At 42.5% G+C, this 19780-nt stretch overlaps 1 protein-coding gene across 1 annotated transcript in view; it reads left to right on the top strand.

Moving 5' to 3' along the window:
- The window catches only part of large2 (LARGE xylosyl- and glucuronyltransferase 2), a 185072-nt gene that overhangs the window by 13049 nt on the left and 152243 nt on the right, over positions 1 to 19780 (top strand). The window contains exon 2 of the mRNA XM_087170112.1: positions 4799 to 4912. The gene's annotated coding sequence lies outside the window, so the exon portion shown is untranslated. The remainder of the gene's footprint in view (positions 1 to 4798; positions 4913 to 19780) is intronic.

Genomic DNA, 19780 nt, shown 5'->3' with positions numbered 1-19780 from the left:
GTCACTTAATTTACCATTTGTTTTTCTTGATTAATTGATAATTGTTTTGCAGTTTTTTATGTTTTTTTTTAGACGAATCACAAACATCGCAGAGCAAACAGAGACACCAAAACTTACTGTAATATCAGACCAAACAAGCAAAGTCACATTTGATAGACTTCTTAAACAATCAATTGATTATCAGCTTAATTGCTGATTGACTAAACGGTTAATTGAGTAATTGTTGCAGCAGCTACAAACACAAAATGTGTGTTTAACTGTGAAAATGTCACAGTCTCTCCCAGATTGTTTGATTGACAGATGGTTTCTGGGAAGTGAAGTCCAGAGTCGGCGCCCTGAAACAAAGACAGTCAAAATTAAAAAGAAAAACAAATTAGGATGTCACAGATTCATATCGCGAGCATCTGTAAATGTTTTTGAGACTTCCCGCTGTTCTTTGTCCCTAATTGAATACAAGTGTTTTCCTAACAAAGTCAATAATCAACTTAATGACGGGTAATTGTGAGTGAAAGCCACGCGTCTGTCTCTGCCTCCTCTGAAAGCTTTTTTTGAAGCTCGTCTCTGCTTGCTTCTCTAATTCAGTAATTATGTGGAGGGATCACAGAGCTACTTCATTATGAACACTCCACAGTGGACTGCAGAGATGGAAAAGTACTGCAGAGTACTTTGAAATTAAAATTACTGATCTATTATTTTAAAGAGGTCTCACCGTTATCGCACAGTGCACATCCCTGCGTGTGTCTGAACCAAGTGTCACCTTTTATTATTTTTCTCATGAGCTTTTATGTTTATTCTTTTGAAAAACACAAAATGAACTTAACGCACCCTCATGAAACGCAGAATAAAAAGACGCCTCTGCAGATCATTATTGTTTTATTAGGTGAAATGAATGTAAAAAGATCCATTTTTTAACAAACAGCGTCTTGATTGTGAAAGTATTGATCATCGTTTCTGTGGATTTTGTTGTTACAGTAGGTCATCAGTCCCTCACCACCTTCTGAGCTCCCCAGCCTGCGTTCCTCCCTGTTCCTCTTGTAAGCAGCTAACCGGTTCCACACATATGGACTCAAACACTGAGACTGTGGCTGCTATTCATTATAAATGGGACCTCCTGTTGTAACACGGATTTAAAAGGCGCCCAGCAGGGTGAAGATGAGTGACTTGTGCGTGCCAGCGACAACCAGGCGGGAGCCAATCATTCTCATGTGTGTGTATAAAAACAGAAACACAAAGTTGTTTACTACTCAGATACAAGACTGCAATGCTGATGAGTGTCAGCAGCTCAGCTCCACTGTTGTATTCAAACAGTTTCAACAACACGTTCTGCTTTTAAAGTAAAAAAAAAAAAAGAAGAAGAAGACCACAAACAAATCTGTTCTGTTCCTGGGAAACAAAGAAATGAACTGATGAGTCTTGTGTAGAACGGCTGCCACATCAGAACACACTATGTAAATTATGCAGCATAGGGTCTAATGCTTTTTTTAATTTATTTTAATTCTTTTCTTAATTAATCAATTGGTCAGAGACAGATGCTTTCCTGTCATATGAGACTAAGAGAACCAGAGAGGCTTGGACCTGAGGAGTGTATGGCATTTTTGTATAAAGAATTAATGGACTAATGGATTCACTGACTAATTGTTTCAGCCCGAATGTGAGTAAAAACAGAAACAAATGCAGAGAAGGGAGAGGAGAGAAGCAGTATGTTGTGATATCGTCACTATTTGTTCTGGCTGCGATAACCATCCATCCACAACTCCCTTGCTGACTATTCTCCAAGAACGGGGCGATATAAAAACTGTCCATGGCACAAAAAAGTTAGGGAACTCGTTGTTTAGAAAATTGGATTAAAAAAAAAGTCTATAAAGACTTAGAAACATCACATGGACTCTCGCCAAAACTACAAAACAAAAACAACTCAGCTGGAGTTAAGCAAAGGCTCTAAACTTGATTTACCTGTAAAACTTTTATTCTGAAATGAAATCACAGTCTCTGTTGTGTCTTTCAGCCTCGGACACATGTCCTGTCTGGTTCAGTGTTTCCAGCAGCAGCTGCTTGTCTACCTGCTCAGTGGCAGACGGACATGAGCCAGTGAATATAGTGATGAACATAGTGCAGCGTTTAGTGAAGCGTTTAGCAGCTAAAGAGCCAGGGGAAATATTCACAGAACATCCGTAGGCTAGAAGTCGCCTTAAAAACTAAAAATGGAGAAAACTGCTTTCAGAGCTTATCTAGACATTACTCAGAGGAGCTGAATGTGAGAACGCAAATGTTTGAATCAGTTGGCCCGCACATTAAACAGGCTTTACCCCGTCAGCTCTGTCAGTGAGGGAGTTTCTTGATCGGTGCCATGTGTGAACAGAGCAGGAAACTGTCCTGAAACTGATCTGTATTTACAGGAGGTGAAAACGTCTCTGATACTTTGCTGCATCTGTGAAACCTGATTCTCCGGACGTTGTCCAGAGTTCATATGAGAAAGCTTCGTAAAACTCCTGAGGGTTTGGGTCTAATATTGTGAAGGTAACTCCAGAGGACTCCTGAGACACTAAGAGCTGCTCACAGTCTGTAACGTGCTGAAGCTAATGAGCTTCTTTACGTCAGTTTATTGTAAAAATTTAATGAATGTTGTGATGAAATAATACATGGTGATTATCTCGTAAAATCAGTGCTACATGTAGAACCTACCCACCTACCTACCTACCTACCTACCTACCTACCTACCTACCCACCTACCTACCTACCTACGTACCTACCTACCTACCTACCTACCTACCTACCTACCTACCTACCCACCTACCTACCTACCTACCTACCTACCTGCTGCCCACCAGCCAAACAACCAAACACCCCACACACCTACCTACCGACCGACGACAGACCGTCTGTCCTACCTACCTGCCAAACATCTTACCTACCTACCTACCTACCTACCTACCTACCTACCTACCTACCCACTACCTACCTATACCTACCTACCTACCTATCCGAGGGCATCTCTGTAGCACCACAACGGTTCATTTTATGGTCTGTTGTGACACCTTTTACCTTTTTATCAATAAATTGCGGCTCCTGTGATTTGTTTATTGTACTCGGCCATGTTGCGATTTCACTAATATTTCGATTAATTGTTCAGCCCTGTATATCACCTATATGATGATACTGTTTGTCAGGGCTGCGTGTTTCTGTTCTTCTGCCCCTACAGGCCAAATATGTATTAATGCAGCTTTACGACAATCAAACAGACTCAACATGTGTCCACAAACTGCAATTTCTGACACCTTTCTAGTGCTCAAAGTCTTATCTCTCTTTCACACATATGAATTCATGCACTGCTGTGCTACAGAAGTCGGCTCTCTGTGTGTTCAGGCAGTTTCTTTGATGCCCGTGATAAAAAAAGAAAAAAAGAAGCTTTAGATCTGATAAAGTCTCTCTCCTTCAGGCACCAGGTCCCTTCAGACGGCTCCCGTCACAGCGCTTAGAGCCCAGGGGAGCCGCCAAATGTCCTCTTAAGAGAACCAAAAAGCATGAATATTAATATAATTGCTTAATGTTTAACCCCTCCACTGTAGCGCATCAATAGTGCAAAGCATGTATTTCAGTTCCTTCTGCTCCAGAGGAACGAGCAGGGGAGAGAGGGATCAATGAGGAGCCTGGATGTAATTGGGTGATTTACTCTGCTCCCCGGGGAATCTATCCATGAATCGATGAAATGGCAAAGGCGATAAAACACTGTACAGAGCATCTGCAGGGAGTCATCAATCATGAGCCCAGAGTCGTGAAGCGTCTTAAGGACATCTAAGAAAGAGCGGGAGGAAGATGTGGCGAAGACGTGTGGGTGGGCTCTAAAGCGTCGCTCCGGTGTATCTCAGCTGGGGTCTTATTTTCATGGTCTCAACCCTCATTTCCATCGTTGATATTAACACGGTGGTCACTGAGTTAAAGACTGACACAACACTTAATCTGGATGGTTGGTGAAGCTGGAGACCCGAAGAAGACGCTTCAGGTCGCTGCGGTGAACAGACGCAGTTTTATCTGACGGTGTGTTCGATCTTGTCCTGGTGTTGACTGCGCTGTAGAAATGACTGTGTTTCTAAATCTCACAAATTACTTTAGTGAGTAAATATAAGATAAGTTGTCAATAAACCCCTCCCCCAAACAACTGTCCAATCGTAGCTTAGACAGCTTTGGAAAGTGACTAAGTTCATTTACTCAAGTTGTACAAGCGTGAGATGCTTGTACTTGTATTACCACTAAACACTTAACACTAAATATTTACTGCACTACATTTATCACACTGTTTGAGTTGCTGGTTACTTCTCAGGTTAAACAGTCGCTTCTCTGTAGCCGCGCGTAGCTCCTCCCACGCAGGAAGCTGATTGGTCTGAGGCTGTGGGGGTTGAAGGTTACAGGTGGCCCCAGCCCAAGTACGACAGTTTACTTACTGACTTATATCCCCGACAATACAATTTTTATGTGTTTACATTTAAATAATTGAGAGTTGAAAACACTTTGATGATGGTGCGCACACTTCCCCCTTCACACTGAATCAAAACATGATCATGGGAGGGAACGTTGTTGTTGGCTTTTCCCTGAGAGAAGATGGCATAGCTCAGTTACCTGCTCCTGCAAGCAGCTGATAATAATGTTAACTCTTTAACTCTGGTGCTGAATGTTTGCTCCTCAATCCAGAATATTGAAAAAATATTTTCAAAGACTGAGAACCTGGACACTTAAAAAACAAAGCTGAACAGTCTGCCCAGTGTGATTACTTGTCCAATTAATTAGTTTTGTATATTTTCAGGCTTTTCCAGCAGCACGAGAGGGTCAGGAAGGGAGAGCAGCTAATGAGAGAGGAGGAGGAGGACGGCAGCCAACGAGCTGGTGAGGGAGAGGAAAGAAGGGACAGAAGCAACAGGTGAGATTGACGGCGAACACAGAGACAGAGCTGGATATTGTTCAGTTATTTATTCGGCACAAAGTACTTGGCTATTGTCTGGAAGCTTTTTATTACATTACTTGGAAATGTGAGTGTGAGCGTTCAGAGCGGTGACTCTGGATATGTGCTGCGAGAGGACAGACGTAGAAACAGGAAGTTCATTAACAAGGATTACAGGTGTAAACCGCGGTTGACCTGAAGCCCTCTTACTCATCGTGGCTTCCCTCCATGACGCTCTGTGATTCCTCCTGACATCCAATCCGGCGTCTGCTTCCACAGGAGGTGAAGGGGGGTAAAGTGAGGTGTGCGGCGCCTCTCGCTCCCGGTCCTGCCCGGGTGGCAGGTTAATTATCTCGGTGGTTTTTCAGAACTGACGCCCACAGTCGGTTTGAGTGACAGTGTCTGTACCTGGTATGACATGGAGGGAACGGGGGCAACTAATTATATCATGAGAGAGCGCTTGACACCCGGAGGACTTCTTCTCTCTCTCTCTCTCTCTCCTTCTGTTTTTTATCTCTCTCTCTCTCTCTCTCTCTGCTGCAGTCACACTGTTGTCGGTTTGTTGGTGTGCGAGCTGCCGAGGGCGTCTGAGGTTACAGAGTAAAGAGTGAACTCTTCCGCCGAGCGCCGCCTCTGTAAAGATTTTGTTACCTCTGCACCTTCAGGAGGGAAAGATAAGCAATAAGCCTTTTCCCGTGAAGGTGAGAAGGGAAGATTTCTGATTTATTTTGACATTCTTTCATCGGCGGTGGCCTCTTGTCAGGTTTGCCATCTCTGAACCACGAGAGCTGTATATCTCAGGTAGGCCTTTTTTATTTTTCCACTGTGTTGCCAGTGGCTCACTGCTCCAGCCTAATGAGCCATCTGGGCCTAGTGATGTACTTTGGCACCAAAGTCACACATGGCCTAGCAGGAAATGACACCAGTCCGCATGGCCTCAAACCCAATAAAACGCATGCTGGGTGAAGCGAGGTTAATAATGCTGCGACTGCAACATGGCTTCGTGGTTTCCCTCTGCGGACCGGGATTTCTAATAAATGAATGAAAAGTAATTTGCTGAATAAAAACGCAGACTCCTGTAAATACCTGCTGCCAACCTTAAAGGTTGTGAAATGAAACTCCACAAAACTTCAGAGGAAATATTGTACTAAAGTTTATTTGACTAGTTATTTTACAAATGATAAAAGCTTATAAAACATGATGCTTTGTCAGAGATTACACACTCAACAGAAAATACATTAGAGCTTAAATGTTAATTGTTAATGTTAATTTGAATTGGCATCCATAATGATAATTCATGTAAAAATGCAAAAAATTTCAAGCTTCTTTTCCTTTTTATCAATATAAATTATTTGAAAGCTGCAACAGTAAAAAGCTGCTGACACTATTACGTGTTAATGAGCAACGTAGTACAAAGGAAAGACTAAAATAGTGCTAATAATAAATGAATATAATAAATAGGTAAATAAACAGTTATCAGTAATTCACATTAATAGTTCAAGACACTTTTAAAATGCAGATCATGCAAGGTAATGCATGTAGTGGCTTTTGATGCTTTAAGTAAATTTTCCTGAATATACTTACTTAATTTTACTTAAGTAATAATTTCAATGGATTACTTTTACTTGTAATGGAGTATTTTTACAGAGTGGTATTAGTACGCACTTGAGTACTTCTTCCACTGCAGCTTGTATACTACATGTAACACAGTCTTTTCAGGATTACTAGTGTACAGACTTTACAAACACAGCTGAGCAGCGGGGGATTGAGGAATAGATTTATCCTCTAAATTCATTAATCAATTGGTCGTGTACCTAATTAATACTTTGTTCTGTATTCAATCTTTTTCTATTTATCATGTATGGATTATGAGCATGAATGTGTGTATGGAAGCAACATGGTGCTGCATGGCGAAGACGCCGTTCTATAAACTACTGCATCGTCCAGGTTATAAAGCAATAATTCTTTTTTTGTTGGAATAATGTTTGAACAGCAGAGGTCGGATTATATGTGAAGAACAGACATGGAAGTAATTGTTGTTTGCAACAACAGCAACAGTATTATTGATTTTCCATTAAATCCACCATACATTTGTTTGCAGCATCTATTGGAAAATAAACTATATCTGAGCATCAGAACAGTTGCGTTATTCAGTCCTCCAAATTACCCCTGCTTGTCCCCCCAAGTCCAGATCTTCACAAGAACGATTGTCCATTGAGATGTTAGTCCAACCATGACACTTTTAAGCTCTCATCTTACTCCAAATCTCTGCAGCCTTTAAGGGGTATATCTGAGGTTCTCAAGTTTCAGAAAATGCAATGTGTCTCCATGTTGTGAAGGTAAGAGATGCTTGATGGAGAGACGAATAAGATGTCTGGCAAACAGGGACGTAAATGCTATAATTACATAAGATTTGCCTTCAAAATCAAACAAGGCACATATGACGTCGGATGTCTTTTTGAAACATCTTAGCACAGACATTAAAAAGGTTTTCGGCAGGACTGTGTATAATCCACTGGTGGGCCTTTGCAGTGAGGGCACGAAGGGTCTACATTACAGGAGATTCTTACCATTCTTCCTCTGGTTAAATGTGCTCTCAAAGCAATTTTGAGTTGTATCAAGCTGTGTGAGGAGGTACAGTATGTACTAAGTGAAGCACTGCCTCCCATTGATCATCTGTCATTTCCTCTCCAAGGTCGTTCTCCCAAAATCTCCTAATGCCTTGCAGTGAGTGAGGGATGATGATATATGTATTGTTGCAGAGAATGGAAATTAGACCTTTGCAATATGAGGATAATGAGAGAATATTATCAACATTGTTGTTCATCAGAAAGTCTGGAAAGGAAGAAACTTTTCTGGAGCAAATGTCTGATTTGGATAGATCAAAAAAAAAAAGTACGATTTTATACGTTCATGATGAATTGAAAAAGTGTCTTCTGCACTAAAGTTGTGTCCCAGTTGTCAGAGTCCCAAAAGGCTGAAACAAAATGAGACGGGCTGATCTGCAGAGGATTTCCTACTTATCCTCAGCTGCTGTTTTATTTGCTATTCTCTTTTTGAAAAGTGATTCATCACTACACACTACACATTGCATCTGGGCTGGGCCGTGAAGGATCCTTCCTTGGCTACTTACTTGATCTGGAAAATGTGAGAATCAGCATCCTTTGTTCCCACAAAGGTCACTGCACCAAGCCCTCCAAACTAACCTGACCCATGTGTGCTCCACCTGGGCCAATCACAGACACACCTGCACTTGATGCATGACACAGACTGTTAGTATTACGTTGATGTTAGCTCGTCCAGCTAACTTTAGCTCTGTTTACCCCAGGAACAGCCTCAATCAATTAAAAGCTGTGCTCAGCAAAGTCTGGTTTGTAATCACACTAATTTTCTATATTAAACAAGTAATAGGAACTTTTTATCTCTTTGTTTTGTCGTCCCATGTGATCAGTCACTACTGTGTTTCCATGTTTTCGTTCAGGCATGAAAAGGCTCGTGCAGACAGGTCGCTGTAATGCTCGAGCTCTAACTGCTCCATTCAGATATAAATCTGTCTGCAGGATAATTCACATCAGGTCGCTGTAAACACTGACGCTCTGACAGGAGATTTCTTTTCCTTTCCCTCCATTCTTTCCTCCTTGTTTGACTCATGCTCTCCATTCACGAACCTCCGTCACACTCTCTTTGTGTGCGTATTTAATGGGCTAATGTATTACACCGGTTCATTCATGCAAATAACGCAACCCTGCTGCGATTTGTAACCTGATAATTTGCATAGTAATCTCGGTGGAAGCTGTTATGAGCTGATATCTGGTGGGCGGGTGGCTCAGCCTTCCATTAGCTTCTGGAAATAGATTCATTTTATCACACAGAGTATTTTTTTTACCTGCGCTCACGGTGTTTTGTATGTAGATGTATGCCGCTGGCTGTAGCTGCTGGTTAATGTGCTCAGGTCTGGTTTCACAGTTTGCCTCCGTTCACTCTTTATGAGGTGAATGACTGTGTGTGTGTGTGTGTGTGTGTGTGTGTGTGTGTGTGTGTGTGTGTGTGTGTGTGTGTGTGTGTAGCATGATGATGTTTGTAAAGAGATGTACTGTATCTCATCATGCTGCAAACGCTCGGTACACACAGAGAGCAGCAGAGGAACAAGTAACAAATCACCACGACAGTAGGAGCAACATCCAGTCACATTCAGGCAGGAATCGAATTTAAAACGTATCTCGTCACATGATCATAACCTGCACTGTGAAGGTTCAGTTTTCAGTCCTGTTTGTTTGTGTGTATGTTAGTCTGCAAGATTTCTCAAAACCCCGAAAAGAGATTGTGAGAGTGTTAGGACACGGGTCAGGAAACAAGTGACTGGCAGCTAATGATGTGGATTTAGGAATGTTTTTACCCTCTTAACCCCCAGCACATCCTGTTTTTGGATGACTTTCGATCGTTATGATGACTTTGGATGAAAAGTTAAACTGTTGGACTGCCAGACTGTTTTGGATGTAGGGAGACATCATATTTTTAAGTTGTCTTATGTGAAAGAAATTCTTCCTGAATGTTGTGATTTGCTTGTTGAGATGATTCATTCTTCAATCTAAAATGCTCATTTCCCACAATCATCAAAGGTTTATACCTTGTTGTGAGATGATTCTCTGTGGGTTCAAGTCCCACAGGTTTCTGAAGAGTTGTTTTGAAGCTCAGAGTGAGCTGCCCCACCGTCGCCATCTTGGCAGTGCATGACTCCGCCCCAAACTCCCAGATAATACAAAAATGGGCAAAGAGGTGGAGCGTGTGTGGAGCTGAGACTTCAGTGCACAGCATACACTCACCCACCTGTCACTCAAAGAGGCCACGCCCCTCAATCCTCCATAACTTTAGTCCTTAATAAAGTGTAAACAGGTGAGTTGTATAAACAGGTGTCATGAAGGACGAAATTATCTCTAGAGACCAAAACAGTTTTTGTTCCAGGCTGTAAACATGTTTATTTCTGCTGTAAAGTTGGACATTTTAACATGGGAGTCTATGGGGACTGACTCACTGTTGGAGCCAGACTCTAGTGGTCTGGAGGTTGCCGCTTGGTTCAACGCTGCAAGAAACATCTTTTACATACAAGCAGTCACGTGATTGATTATAGCAGCTTTAATGAATCAGTAACCTAATTTGACTCGTCTAACTTGACTTGACATTATTTTTGGAGTAGAATTCTCTCCTGACCGTCTTGTTTGTAGACATGTAAAGAAAACACACTTGTATTTTATCATTACATCCACATACTGCAGATCTAAATCAATGTCTGTAGTGAAAAAAGAAATGTAATGACGTTTTGTTTTGGTCACATCTGCGTCCCTACAACAGATCTGCATGAACAAACAAACGATTTACTCAGCTGTTTGTATCCTAAACAATCCCTTTGTGTTCAGTGACACCAATCGCAGGTGTCACGTTCCCAGTGCATGTGATGCCAGTCTCCAGAGACGGGAAATAGACAATAGGTTGTGAACCGAAGCCACAGCTAATGCTGTCAACAGATTCCCGCCCACCTTCCCGGACGTCCGACAGGGACATTTTAATAAAGTCACATAATCACAGGATGTCGGAAGGGACCAGGGGTTGTCATGTGCCCGTGTGGCGGAGCAGCTTTAATTTGAGCTGTGCCACAGTGGCATGACTCGGGCCAGATTCCTGGGCTCTAAATCACAGCTCGTCGAGGTCGCCGTGCGCTGAATACCAGATTAAAAATCACACCCGGCCTTAGATCTGCACATTTAGTCCTCGCAGCAGCAGAGTCTTCCTCAGGCTCTCCGGTGTCTGAAAGCTGCTGCTCAGTAAGGAAATAAAATTGTGACAGGAGTTCTAGTCACTGGATATGTAAATATGGTTTTAGAACAGGCAGAAAATGTGTTTCTATGGTGCCCATGGAAAGGATATTTCCTGTCCATCTCCACATACAAACACTTGTTTCTCTTTCATTTGACATCAGTACAGTTATTGATGAATGCAGATGTGTCTTAATGTGTATCCTAGACGTCACTGGTCTTTTGTCAACGTCATCATCTGATGCTCCCAAGTGGTCAGATAAATCGATTAAAGATGGAAATACATGTTGAAATCATCCCTTTAGTTTAGAATTAGATTTTTATCCCATTAAAACAAAACAAACACACAAGAACCAATAAGCCTAATGAGTCTGTCCTGTAAAGAAACGAACCCACAGGTCGTCTGTGCAGCAGGTTATTATGACCCATAGTTACGTTTTGTTGCTAGGCGACATCTAGTCGTCATAGTAATGATGACAGGAGCAAAGGGAAAAGTGTTGGTGACGTAGGATAAAGAGAGACAGAGCCCACGTCAGGAGGAGGAGGTGGTGGTGGTTGAATATGACACAAGAGCGCCATGACAACCAAGGTGAGGTACGCCCGCCGCCCTCGGGGCGTTGTTTCAGGAGACACTCCTGTGGGTCGTATCAGAGGGTTGATGGTTATTCAGGTTGGAGGAGTTGTTGATCCTAATAGTTGTAGCACAGAATGTATTTGTCGTTGAGCTCTGAATGTACTTTAATTTTCTCTTTAGTCTTTTCTCAAACCCTGACTTGTATTAATTATCTTCAGGGGAAATGTTATAAAATAAGTTTCTGGTCATATTGCCTGGAGCTGTTAGTGATTATACTTGTGCCCTCAGGTATATGAATTTGTCTTCTAAATAAAAATCAATCTGCACCAGTAGTTCTCAAACTGGGGGGCAGAACCCCCCCGGGCTGGCATAGAGCCACTGCAGGTGGGGGGGTTGGGGCTGGGGGGGTGTGGACGACCAGGGGAAGAATATCGAGTGAAACTAAGTTGAATGAAAATGATTTATGTCGGAAAATAAACAATCAACAGTTTACTGACCTTTATTTCATGCATCCTTTTTTATTAGTTGCTTCCTCTGTCATTATAGGGGGGGGGGGGCAGTTGTGAACTTCTTCCTGCTTCTGAAGGAGGCGAATCTTCAGGTCACATGGGAACAGTGTGGACTAACTGAGGTTGGACAGTCCATCTCATGGCGGGATGATCCGTCCTCCCTGTGTCTCCATGAACGCCGGCCGGCTGATGAAGCCGCCGGTTGGATGAGTGTGATGGAACGAGAAGAGACAGGGAGGAGATTGGTTTGTCCGGCGCTGCCACAGTGATGGATGCAGAGGAAACCTGGAGGACCACACACACACACATACAAACACACAGCCTGCAGAGCGTCGCATCTATATTTAACCATAATAACCCACGATGAGGTGATACATTTCAATTCACATGAAACCATAACCACATCACAACCTCATCTAGTCTGTGTTTGTGTCCGTGGAACCTTTAATATGATGAGAAAGAAATTCACTTTTCCGCCCTCTGATATCATTTTCTTGGGGCATTTCCGTGAGGTTATAAACTCTTTAAATTGGTAGCTTTATTTATTTATTTTTTTATAAACTCAAACACACAGCCTATTTGTGTTCATCACGTGGACCCACATCATGTGTCACAGTCCTGGAGCTCACTATGTATCATGGTCCTGGATGGTCCTCTCCTGGAACCAGGATATGAGAAAACAGGTTTCATTCAGGTGTTTAGCTGAGTTTTGTCTTTAGGCCAAAGGATGCAGCACTGACCTTAATGGTAGAGATGTTTGTCATCACAGTAATTTGTGTTTTCTCTTCCTGTAGTTAGTTTTTACCCACCCGGTGTGTTACCAAGCAACCAGTCCTCCAACCTGAATGAGCATATGGGTCGTCAACCCTCTGATACGACCCATAGGAGCCTCTGGTGCTGGACCTTGGTTGTCATGGTTACAGTAATAACAACAAACGGTCATGGATAATAAAAACAACACGAACTGCTGCTTTCACACGGGAATTGAACACCATCCATCCACCACCTCCTCCTCCTGACGTGGGCTCTGTCTCTTTATCCTACGTCACCGACACCTTTACCTCTGCTCCTGTCATCATTACTATGACCACTAGATGTCGCCTAGCAACAAAATGTGACAATGGATCATGATAACCTGCTGCACAGACGACGCACTACGGGCACCTATTTTTTTTTAATGGAGGACAGTCTCTTACCAAGGTGATTGAGCATTGAGTTTGTATTCCCTTCACGAGTCATTTAAACCATCCAAGTGCAGCTTTAAATATTCAGTTTATCACATATTAACGTAACAATAGTTGGTGTCATTTTTGGGGTAAAACCATTGGAGGTTCAGTCATAGAAAATAAAAAATGCAGGGCTGTTGTTTTTTCAGAGCCACCGCTTTGGGCTCAAGGGTCAAGAAGATCTAGAGCTTGTAAAGTAGGGTTGTCAAAAAAATCCATACTCAGATATTAATCGATACTAAAAATTAGTATCAGATTAGATGCTCATTTGCACCAGTATCGATACCAACAGCGCCGTCTTCGCCTCTTCCAGTTGACACACAATTTCATACAGCAGCACTGCAGACAGGCAGAGACACAGCCCCTCCCCCCACTAGCTGCTGAACACATGAACGCTAGTTGACGTTCACGACACTGAGCTGGTGTCGCCAGCGTAAAACTACATTAACATGACAAGTTCTGCTGCTGAAGGACCTTTGTAACCCGTTATAGTTGAAAAAAGCAAAAGTCACCAGAAGCACAGACAATAAACAGGACTGTAGCTGAATACATTTGCATGTCATATGTATATATACACCTACAGTAAGGTTACTGTTTGTTTTGCACTACCTCAGACAACCTAAAAGTAGTGTTGTCATTGAGATTATTGTTTGTATTGTTCTAATCTTTATTTAAAAAATTTGCATGCATCTTAGTTTTTTGTCATTTTTTCTCCCCCTTGGAATCGAAAACAGTATCGATAGTATACGATAAATAAAGTTTACAGTTTTAAATCAACCTTAAATTAAAACTGCATGAGAAATTCCAATTAACATTTTGTAAGAAAAGAGACGGTGTGAATTAAATCTGTGAACAAATGACATCAGTGTTGATGTTACACAAAGTGCTTTGCTGTAACATCTGCGTGCAGACACAAAACAAAACCAATCCCGGCTGAGATTGGACGAGAGGCGAGGTGCAGCCAGGACAGGTCGCCAGTCAATCTCAGCCCTGACGCACGCAGACAGACAGCCACTCATGCTCACATGCACATCGATTTGCCAGGTAACATCACCTGAGAGGAAACCCACGCAGGCACAGGGAGAACATGCAAGCTCCACAAACAGCGGCCCCAGCTGTTTCCTACCAGAACCCGGCCTCTTCAATGTGCCGTAACAGATAAGGTAGAGAAGAAGAAATCGACACAGGTGCAACGTACACAACAACAACAACAACTTCTTCCTCTGAACCCTCATCCACTTGTGACCTTTGTCAGGATAGATGTTATTATCAGCTGCAGCAGGCTGGACGCGTTCCCCGTCACCTGATACACTCACCTGGATTAACACATGAAGAAGATTACATTTACCCGCCGTGAGTCAGTCCGCTGATTACACCACTTTATGTAGAGTTATGCTGTTTATGGCAGCATGTTAGTGCAGCTGCTGGTGTCTCACACACACACACACACACACACACACACACACACACACACATGCAAACACAATGCTAAGAAAGAACAGCATTACAGCTCAGCAATGTGGGTGATAAAAGCAGAGCATGAACATATACAAAAGATGGCACACATGACAACATTTACAAATAAGTACACACACACACACACACACACTTTCTCTTAGTTCAGTGCAGAGTGCCTGATTAAGCTTTAATAAGCTGTCATTTGTGCTAATATGCCAGCATTTCCTGTAATTGGCTCTGTCATGTTTGCGGTTCAGCGTCATCATGTATAATTAAAGTCAACACTTGTCAGAATGCTAATTTTCAACATCCACGTCTGCCTCCATGGTGTGACACCCAGACTCAGCGTGTGTTTGTGTGTGTGTGTGTGTGTGTGTGTGTGTGTGTGTGTGTGTGTCTGCGGGGCTGAGTATAAAGGTCAGACAGTCAGCTGGAATCCTCCGTCAAAGCCTTCAGGTGATCTGCCCGCTGACCCCGCTGACACCGTCATTAAATAACACCCCTCGGCCCTGACATACTCTGTGTGTGTGTGTGTGTGTGTGTGTGTGTGTGTGTGTGTGTGTGTGTGTGTCTTTTATTTTTCCTTTTGCCAAATACAACAGCTGCAACAAGTGATGCATCAGAGCTTCACAAAGCTGCTGCTCCATCCTTAGCCACTGTGATAGTTTGTATGTGTGTGTGTGTGTGTGTGTGTGTCATCACCTGTTGTGCTCGGTCTGGCAGCCGTTATTTTATTCCCAGCAGGGCTGATCGAGAGTCATATTGATCGTTTCCTGCAGCTGCCAACTTGCCCGTTTTTTTTTTGTGTTTTTCCCGGGTTTCTGTCGAGGTTTGATGGTAATTCAAGGTTATACCATTACTGCAGAAAATACTCGCCTCCGATTGGTTGGCAGGTGTCCATTCAAATCAGAGATGGGGACGGTTCACACACTGTTCCACTCAACAGTTTAGTGGTCACAGAGAAATGAGTTCTCGCACACAGCTCAGGGATCAGCTGCTGTCACAGTCATGGTGTCTGGTCACTGCTGGTATTTGTGTTTTATTGTGTGTTAATGACAGTGTGATACCATCAAAACATTTCAACACAGTATCTCATTATTTACAATATTTCTTCATCCAAAACAAATATATAATCAATGAAATATATATTTTACTACATTGTTGGGTGAAAACGTGTTTTAATCCATGTTGATGAATCAGATTCCAGACAGACAAAGTGAAAATCATCTGGTTTAGTGAGTGTTTGTGAGGTTGTATTTTCTCTTTTGCCAAGTAGCGCAGCGTTGCCTAACTTCTCCCAGACTTAGGTGCTACTTTTAGCGCTAGGTGGCTTTGTGAATTACTGTTAGTCAGAGAAGTGAGGACTTTCTCGGACCCTGGTCTTGACCATCAGCTTGTAGCTCGTAGTCTCTGGCAGAGAAATGTCACAAAGAGTCCTTCTAGCATCCATACATACTGTACCTTAAACAACATAATTTATGTAATTAATCATGACTCTGAGAAAATAACACAATTTACTTATGTGTTGTATGATCGTATCATTTTGTAGGATAGTTTGTAAATGTGGGGCCAGTTGCACAAAACACTCTAACACCTGAGTCAGAGTCTGAGTTAAGACCTTTAGCAACCAAAGTAAAGACAAAAACTAAAGGTACATCTGACTCTATCTTAGCTGCAACATGCCCGAGTTTAAATGAAGACAGTGAACGCATCCCAGGAAGATGATGATGACGTTCCACGACTGGGAGAAACCCTTAACGATGAAGGAGAGTTTTACCGCTGTAAAATCTCTTTCACTGCTGCAAACTTTTTTCCTTAACTAAGGAAACCTTTTTAAGATATTTTGTGCAGCACCCTTAAGTAACTCCCTCAGCTAAGGAGAAATTAAACCTTAAGCAACTTAAGCAGAAAAATTTAGGTGTTTTATAAAACACCCTAAATCGCCTGTTGATGGATGTGTCTCAGTGTCTTCTTCTGCTCTTTCCTGCTGTATTGGGGGGTGGGGGGGTGTAGAGGTGTCGTTCAGGGGGTGTGTTCATCCTCAGAAGTCACCAGTTGCTGCACTGCTTCAGTCTCTCCAACAGGTGGTGTTTAGTGTCTTTCACAGAGAACAGGGAGAGGCACGACTCTCTCTCCCTCTCTCTCTCTCTCTCTCTCTCACTCACTCACTCACACACACACACACACACACACACACACACACACACAAAGTGCTCGTGTTTGTGTTTCCAGCCCGTCATATCGGAGGGATGAAGGCAGGAATGTTGAGCCCAGCTGCCAGCAGCATCATCCAGCCTCTCATCTGTCTGTAATGGAGAGCTTTAGGAGGTGAAGCCTGTTATTAGGGGGTCAGCACGGCCTCGGTCTGAGCCTCCCGGTGCTCGGAGGGAAGCGCAGTGCAGGGTCGGTGGGTGTGTTTGGAGCGATCCGAGCCCGTTTGACGAGTAACGCCAGAATATGACATTTCAATCTGAGCTTCTTCAGCTGCTCGTTGTTACTGTAAGTCAGGAAAAGCATCGTGTGATGAGCTGCTGCGACTCTGACAATCACATACAGTCAGTTTGAGTGGCACAATAAATACATGAGCAAAGATAATAAAAATAAAATCATCCATGTCCGTTTTATTGGACGGAGGCAGCAGATATCTCAAAACCTTGTCACATAGAACCACAACTATCTGCACGGCCAGATACCAGTCGTGGGAAAGGAGATCAACCTGTTTTTAGCCGCTATAATAGCACGAGTGTGGAGATGTCTAAATCTGTCAGTACACCACTTTGGTCCAAGATCGGGACAGCTGTATATAATTACCATGAAATCAGGTTCCCCAGAGGATGAGCCCTAATGACTTTAACAGTCCCTGACTCTTCATCCAGAGTCATCAGCAGGTTGAAATATTTATTTATGAAATATCTTGACAGCTATAGGATGGATTATCATGAAGTTTGGTTCAGACATTCATGTTCCTCTGAGGATGAACTATACTGCTTCCAGCAGTTAAGGAGACAAGTCCGTCTCACTCAGCGTTCTCCAACGAGGTAATCCATGTTAGTCCTCGCTGTTGTCACTTTCTTTTTTTAGACTGTAATCTTTCCTCTGAATGCAAAGTTTTTCCTTTTGTTTTTTTTATCTGGAGCATCAGACACTTTTCTTCTCGGAGGCTTCTTCAGTTTCTCCATCGTAGCTGCTTCCCTCTTCAGCTCGGACCAACGAGCTGGTTCACATAAAGTCCATCGTTACAGGTGATTTACCTGGTGCTGGTCCCGCTCTCCATCTTTAAGTTAACGTTGTCATTGCATGCTTGTTAGCATGTGACCACCATGTTTACATTTATTTTTTACATTAATTTTATTTTTATTATTTATTTCACCACAAAAACAAACACTGGACTTCAACTTTCATCTGTCGTACAAATAGGGACGATGATGTCCGCGATCGACGATCATCAGAGTGCTCGGCGATTGCTCCCGTCTTTCCCGATGTCAAGATGATATTTGTCTTATTTCCCCGTTAATGTATTAATGATAACTTGTATTTTCATTATTTGTAGTATTAAATTCATATTAAATTTAATTTGCCCTGCCTTAGTTTCAGGTATATAACGACATATAACTGGTGTTTGCAGACACACACTCCGACCAGCTGATTGTCACTGAATATACACCATGTATAGATATGTGTTATAAAAAGCTGTGAAAACAGCTTCACAGAGCTGTGGACTCTTTATCTTGAACTAAGCCTTCGAGATAAGACCTTCCCTCGCCCTTCGTCTGAGGGTGAAGGACAGTAAACAACAGTAAATTATTTCTAAATACGACGTTGCTCACACTAATATTTGCTGGATTTGAAAACACCTTTTTATTTTCACTGTCTCTATCCGTCTAGCGATCTGCAGTGTGAGAAGCTGAAGCCCCGTCACCCTCAGCTCATTAACTGGCATCTGTTTGTCATTTAGCCTCGGTGGCCTCAGACCACACAGGTACACAGTGCATCACCGCCGTCATTACTGCCTCAGCGCTGCTGTGGAAGATTGAATTTAACACTAAATTAGAAAAAAATAACTTCCTGTACTTTCCCCGAATGTGCTCTGCAAGCAGAATTTTCAGCCAGCTAAAGGAAGAGTCGTCGTCAAACTCCTGCAAATATGGAGGTGTTGGTGTCAGACACATCAGCGCCTCCTCCGCACCGCCTCACCTCCAAACAGCAGGAGAAAAGAAATGGAGACAAACATGGAAACTTAGACCCAAGTTTTTTCTGCTGACTGAGCAGTTGACACATTAAAGGACCAGTTCACCAAAATCACAAAAAAAAAAAAAAAATCACTTTTAACGTCAGTAGTTCAGATAAATGGTTTCAGTTTTCCCTGCGAGGAAAGATTCAACAAGGAGATCCTCGAGCAAGGCACTGGGACCAACAAGCTCTCCCTCGTTTTCTTTGTGATTATCAGGCTCAACATTAACACTAATGAAAGCTAATTCAACCTTTAGATCCAGCATGAACATAAGCTGAGCAGCAAAAGATCTGTAATATTGATCATTGATCGATATCGATTGATTCTTCATAAACCACTTGATCCAGATCCTGGAGCTCCTGATCAAGAACTGTGGGGCTAATGAGCTGAGGATATAGATTTGACTCTGTGGGACTCTGTGATCAGCTGATCATGTCTCCACTCTGTTGAACTACAAAGACACAGGTCCTTGGTGTTCAGAGAGACATGTTACTGAGTGATGCGTCTTCACTCACAAACAATCTTTGGAAGAGTCCACTCAGAAATTGCTGTCGCTCCGTTTCCCTTAAATCATTATTGATATTTGCTCCTGACCACCTTGAGGTAGGAAGGAGTTTTCTACTCAAGTATGAACTTTATGTTTAATTTCTCCTCAGCTGAGGGAGATACTAAAGGGTGGTGCAGAAAATCTCTTAAAAGGTTTCCTGAGTTAAGGAAAGAAGTTAAGGCTTTTGCAGCAGTGAAAGAGATTTTACATTTTAAAATTTCCAGGTCGTGGAACATCATCATCATCATCATCATCATTATCCTACAGGGGTGTGTTTAATTTCCTTCATTTAAACTCGGCCATGTTGCAGCTAAGATGGAGTTCAGAGCGCTTTGACTGACTTTAAGTGATTCCTTAAGTATAAACACATTAAACACTTAAGTGAAGGTTTTAAGGAAACCTTAACTCACTTTAAGGAAAATCTAAACTTAAGGTGTTTTGTGCAACTGGCCCCAGATCCTTAATTATAGGAAGTACTAAATATTTGGGGGT

This window comes from Seriola lalandi, unplaced genomic scaffold, assembly GCF_002814215.2.
Source record: "Seriola lalandi dorsalis isolate HSWRI2012SDOR001 ecotype SW California unplaced genomic scaffold, Sedor1 jcf7180002054929, whole genome shotgun sequence".
NCBI classification, from domain to species: Eukaryota; Metazoa; Chordata; class Actinopteri; order Carangiformes; family Carangidae; genus Seriola; species Seriola lalandi.
Note: the sequence above shows the minus strand (reverse complement) of the source record. Positions and strands in the feature narration are given on the sequence as shown.